The sequence below is a fragment of the Bombus fervidus genome, chromosome 9 (genome assembly GCF_041682495.2).
Source record: "Bombus fervidus isolate BK054 chromosome 9, iyBomFerv1, whole genome shotgun sequence".
NCBI classification, from domain to species: Eukaryota; Metazoa; Arthropoda; class Insecta; order Hymenoptera; family Apidae; genus Bombus; species Bombus fervidus.
Genome location: NC_091525.1, coordinates 1,901,396 through 1,908,151, shown reverse-complemented (window position 1 = coordinate 1,908,151; position 6,756 = coordinate 1,901,396).

Below are 6,756 nucleotides of genomic sequence, written 5' to 3'. Positions count from 1 at the left end.
CATTATTTAAGCAAATACTGTTACGCATGCTATCCAATATTCGTTAAATATTAATTTACGCTGACCTCTCTACATACTCTATCAAAGAGATTTATACCACTACAGAATTTACGAAAGATCTCGTCTAACCATCCTATTCATACAATTACATTCTCTGATATAATTTCAACTGTTCCTGTATTCCATGAATTTCCTCACCGAGGAACTTTACCAACGAAATTATTGACCTTTGGACAAAAATCGTATTTTAGTCCTCCTTTACTTCTTCTTCCTTTCCCCTCGCTGTAACGATTCAAATTTAAAAAATACAAATATATAATTAAAAATTATGCATTCGTTATAAGCCGCAAGTATTAGGACATTTACTAGTTATATGTGTTAAGGTTATTGGATGTATGTGAATACAAAGGAACGCGTGGATAAATTGTAAGGTAGAAAATATATATATTTTGAATATTAAAGCGTAAGTACAAAGTTCGAAATATAATTGAGCTGATCCAGATTCGCACGCTAGCAGTGTTACCCTATAACTGAAAAACCCTGAAGCCAACGTTGCATGTGTACCGTTTATGGTTTGCCTTCGACGCAGTCTTTTGTCTGTGCGCTGTCGATGGCTTCAGTGCTTGAGAAAACTAAAGACCAGATGTAGAGTTTTCTTAGAATTGGCGACCACTTTAACAATATGTATCGAAAAACTCTAATAAACTTTATTTCATTAGTATTTTACATTACACGTATAATGACGACATAATAAATTTACAATTTAATCAATTAAAATGTTATATCATCTTAGTATCGGGGTATTCGTAAATAAACACAAGTTACTATTATACGTTATCTAACAGAACAGAGAGCAAGGAATAATTTATATGTTTACTGCTATAATATTCTTGAACAAATCCTCTGCGCCGCTACTCGAAGCGTATCAAAGATATTTACGTTGCGGAATTAACAACAAATAAATACCAACTTTAATCTGAAGCGGTTAAATCACGTATCATCGACTTTAAATTGATCAGTCGCTTTATTACTATGCACTGAGCTTAAAATATTCACCCCGAAACTGATATCAATTATGTAAATATCGTCCAAGGTCTAATATTCAAAATGATCGCTATACGAATAATATCGCTAAAAGATTGACCGTTCATCGGCTGAATAGTGGCAAATTAAGGAAAATATATTTAGATAAATGCTGAAACAAAAAATAAGACGGAAAAAGATACGCGAAGAAGGCAAGTTTTTATCATTTTTACGTAGAAACGATGGTTACGAGTCGACGAACGTCAATTTTCGCGGATGTCAAGTTGCGAGATAAAATTCCTTTAAATTACTTTTTAAATCCTCCTAATCTCAATTTGAAATAAAATTTAATAGGCAGAATATTCGGTAGATCCGAAGTCGAAGGTTTCCAAGTCGTTTATTCTCATTTAACACATCGATTTGTCGTGTATACGCGAAGAACTGCGGCACACAGTCAGCGAAGAAATTTTGTTACCCTGAAGTAAAGTGATTGTAAACGGCTTAATCTTCGTACTCTTCTTGATAACGAGCCGTAGAAGAACCTTCGTTATACTGTAGTTTTATAATAAGAATAATTTATAATCAAACTGTATTTTCTGTTAAATTTTTCTCGTTTTGGACGCTTTGGATAATCAACTATTAGATTGGCGTGATCATTACCAAACGTTGCGAACATCCCAGTTCGTTTGTTCAGGAAAGACTTGAAAAACGTGGAAACCGAGCTTCAACGAATTAGGAAGAACACGATAGAATCGCAAAGAACCACAAATACATCTAATCATCGTAAAAGTTTCAAATCTAAAATGGTTAAACGATGCCCAACTCTCGTTTACTGAAATGACCAGGATATTTCTCTCTTAGCACGCCGTCACGTTCCGGAAGTTTCTCTTCCTCAACTTGAAAATTGACTTCTGTCTGGATGAAAAATTGATTTCGCGACGACGGCGACGACGACGACGACGACCACGACGACGACGACGACGACGACGACGACGACGACGCGACGTTGCGTGCACGTATCGTGGACGTGTGTCGTAGTCCGCGCGTAAACCCGATGTTTCTCCGCTCGATGGAACGTGAATGCACGTGCATCGCTCGTTAACAGCGGCCCGCGCCAGTCCTAAACTCATTTGCATAATTAGCGCGTGTCGGTCGTAACACAACGCGTGACTGCGAGTGCGGCCACTCGGAATCGAGCGAGATATTATCTCTGATACAAGAGTCGCAACGCGGTCGAGTCCGGTCCGGGTATCACCGGCCATCCGGGCCTCCGCTCCGTGGCAACTCCGCTAACCGCGTGCGCTCCGTTCCTACACCGCCAACTTCAACGACATTTACCAACTTCCGACTGCCTCCAATTGCCTACCGCCATATCGTTCCTACGCGATTCGAGCCGAGCCGAGATTAACGACGCGTGGAAACGTTCCGCGATTTTCCTGTCCACGCCACGTGACTAAATAAACGAATTTTCTATGAACAGGCTGTTTGATTTAATGCCCACCAGCGGATCGCAATTTTCCAGTGGTATTTAAGGTATTCCAACACCGTCAAGGCAACGTCGCAGTTTATTTAATTGCGGTCACTGTAATTTGCTGTGTAATAGATGTCGCTTCTGTTCGAATCTATTTACCGAACCGCCGGTCAATCCGTCGTACCATATTCTATTTGGATTACCGAATATTTCTCCTATTCGTATCTTTTTACGTGTTTAATATAGTCTACCGGTTTCTCGACAGAGGTTTCCATATTATGAAATAATGGAAGGAAAAAAAATAGAAACGGATAAACTCAGCAACCGGAAAATCTACCGACCGTCCGATTCTGCTTTATAGGAATTATTACACTCGCCGGTTTCACGATAATGTTTCCGATGTTCAGCATCTCTTGGCCTTTTAAAAGCTCTGATATAGACTAATCGATTGAAAATCTTGGGAATCGCAGTCTAAGCGATTATTAACCTTTCTACTGTTGAATTCGTACGTCGTAGAGAAAATATAAATTATTAGGACATAGAATATTTCCTGTTTTTAAATCTACTATGTGTTAGATAACTTTCTTTAAATGTTGTAACACATCGTCATCTTAATCGTCAGTGAATGGTTTCATTTCGACGAATGGTTGCATTTAACAAATTTTTATCTGGTCGTTAACAACGCTTTCTTTCAATTACCGATACCCACGGATAGGGGAGCGCGAATTCTGTCCCTCATTTTGTTCCTCAAAAAAAACCTGAACTTCTCTTGACAGAACGATGTTTATCTTCCCTAAAAACGCCAAGCATCGTTGTGGATGAACTGTTATTATTTTTTCACGAAATATTGAACGACATCGTTTTCATTTTGGCTGTATAAAAAGAAAATATCTACCAAGCCGCAGAACCTAAAGCTGAAGTCTTCATTGAAGCTACAATGAGGAACCTTTTGATACCTATTGTTGCTGTATATTTCGAACGGTATCCAATAAATGTCAACTCGTAGAAACATTTTGTCCACATTGAAGTAACGCAATATTCAGAGAAATATTTGGTTTCTATTGCGATTTTAAAGCGATATTTGTTCCTAACGTAATATACAAGTATACACCGAAGGAACATCTGTTCCTGTGGCGATGTATCGCTGCGTGTTGCTTATTTTTCTTTTATCCTTATCGGAAACAAACAACAGCAAATTTTGTTATCGGTAACAAAAGTATGAAGGGATATGGAGGAATATTATTGTAAATAACAACCAGCAACATTTTTGAGAAAAAAAGTTCTTCGTTGTTGCTTCAGTGAGAACTGAGCTTAAGCCCTTTCTAGTCCTTTTCCAGTATTTTTCGTCTTTCTGTACAGTTACGAATTTCATGTCACATCGAAGCTCTGAAGGGAACGCAAGTTGCAACTAAACTCAACACGATATCCCAAATTATGATTCCCTTGGCCGTTCGCTTCATGGCAACCGCATTTACCTCGGCGTTTCCAACCCCTTTCCGCTTCATTCCGCCCCTGTCGCCCGTGCTTGCTTGCTGCTTGTCCTCCGCGACGTGCTCTCACGGACGCAGAGCACCGGTGGACGGGCAATCGTCGGTTATTGATTCACCGTCCGGCGTTACAGTTGACGAGAATTAAAATTATACGCGTGACATTTAAACAATGAAGCCGACGTAAACCGGACTTGCGAGACGGAGCACCTTCTTTGACCCATGACCGCGGTTTAATCAACCCTAGTAGAAAATAGGATTGTCGCAACCCATTGTCTCTCGGTAATTAATCGATAAATACCGAGTATTTAATTAAACACATATAATCGCTTGCACGGACATTGCAGCGCGAAGCAATGTCGAATGGATTTTTAAGAACGCTAGGATTTTCGTATATCTAGAATTTGCATGTCTCTTCGTATTATCATTTTTACTTTTTGAATAAATGAATTTTTTATCGATCCTAACGATATCTTTTTCTCATTGATTTCATTTAACTTACTTGAAATTTACTTTTCACCCTTATGCCGAAGAGATAAAAAACATACGGGGGTAACAAAAATGAATAGTAAACATTATCAATTATTCGCCATCGGTAGTTCTATTATATAATTTAGATTTATATGCAAAATGTACGTTTCTGCAATGTTGAACTCTCGACTACTTTCGATCAGAATGAAGAAATAATGATATTTAAAGTGAAGTCTTAAATGACAGTACAATAAAAGTATAATACACGTGCATAAAATTTCGATGATCTTGCTATTATTGGTAGCTTCAATACGGTAAATTGTTAATTTCGTTTATTTTTATAACTTTTTTCATAAAATTTGTTATTTTTAGATTATTAAACGCTAAAAACGCTTCAAAAATCAATTTTATCGTTATCGACTAATTGAAAGTTAATAACGAACCAAACATAAAAATTACGTGATATATGTATAGTTTAGAGCAAAACGGTATTTGTTATTTCAGATATTTCAAGAGAAAAAAAAATATTATCGCGAAATTTTACGCCCCGTATCAACAAAGCGTGAGCCTGACACTTTGAAAAGAGTCGCATTTCACAATCGATCGATAGTTTAACTGAAACGTTTTAAATTAGTCGAAGCAAACGTCGAGCTGGAGCTCTATGTCGATTTTACGATTTATGGCTATTCAGTTTTTTCCCCGAATGGCATTCATTATCGCTGAAATGTTCGCGATTCAGTATGAAAGTAATATTTACCATTTTTGAGCATCAAACGTAATATAAAAACCGGTGGAAATACTTGAAATGTTTTGCACTGTCTGTACTCGTTTTCTTCCTCTCCCCCATTTTTTAACTATTGATTTTCTTAGTAATGAGAACGTGGAAAGAACGGGACGTTGTGCTTCAACGTCTGACGCGATTAAAGCTCGTTGTCCGCAGGGAAATTAAGCATCTGCGTCGCGTAGAAGATTTCCTTGGTAAAAACAACAACTCTTTTCTTTTGTTTCAAAGTGAGAGGTTACAGGTCAACCACGATAACCTCAATCTCTCTGTCCAATTTATTAAATCACAAAAAAATTTCAAATTCTTGTCGCATATTGTACGCGAAGATGTATTCAGAATCGGTTGATTAAAATATCGTGTATTTGGAATTTAATTTCATAACATTTCAATCGAACTTTGCCAATGAAAAGATCCATAATAAGGAACGAGACAAAATTAAGTTCTCCTGATCGTATTAATACCACTACTAATAAAAATAAGATACCCAGGCACTCGATCCTTTTGAATCGTCGTATCTGCACTCCAGAGACGGTCTTAGTTGCTGGGTTTCTTTGGTATTGAGGCTACCTACGAGAAACGATGAAGCTTTCTGACTGTAGATAGTTCAGAGTGCCAGTCAAGCCAGTAAACCTCCAAGATCTTTGATCTTGCGGCTATCAGTTGGTGGCACCGTAGAATTAGGTAGAGAGGATTCTCTGCTCCTCTCTGTATCTGGTTCATATGGGTCCATTGTTGATGCTCAATTGCATCAATTACATCGATTGCATCACTATACCAGAAGGAGGCTCAAATGTCCCATCACCAATTTCACAAGTAGACGCAATTGTATCTTGCCTCGATACGTCATGGTTGTTATGGTACTACTATATCACCACAGGATTCTTATACCATATGCCTCGTGTCCGACGCAAGACTGCAGAACTCAGCGAGGACATGTCCCGTTGGTTAAAATGCCGATGGAACATTTGGAACGAAGCTCCTAAATGCTCCTTTTCGAGACAGTTAGTTTGCTCCACCGTCTTGAACGATACAAAAATGACCTGGGCTCGTATGTTAGAAACTATAAACTTGCCCCTTCGTTTTCAAGAATGACCTGGTACCAGACTACATTTGAAAATAACAGATAATTCAATAGCTCGAAGTGATTCCCAATAGATATCCACTCGAAGACAAGCATGCAGTTTTTCACTAACTTGAATTCTATCAGATTGCGGAGAACTGTAAACATGACCCAACTAACGCAACAAATGTAGGTGTGTTTGCTCTCGTAGCTCCTGTTCAAGTTTACCTTAACACAGATTCAAATTGCAAATATGTTTATCTGAGAGACTGATACGTGACGATCCAGGCCAAGTGTTAGCCTTAAACTTGGATTCTCACCTTACATTCCGGCTCCAGTTTTGAGAGTCTTAGAATATAAGAATAGAAGAAGCCATCTGTGTGCCAGATAGTCTCTTCGGAGAGAATATTTTATTTTGATCCCTTCTCCAGGTTTCTTTATCTAGCGTAGGATCTGGAGC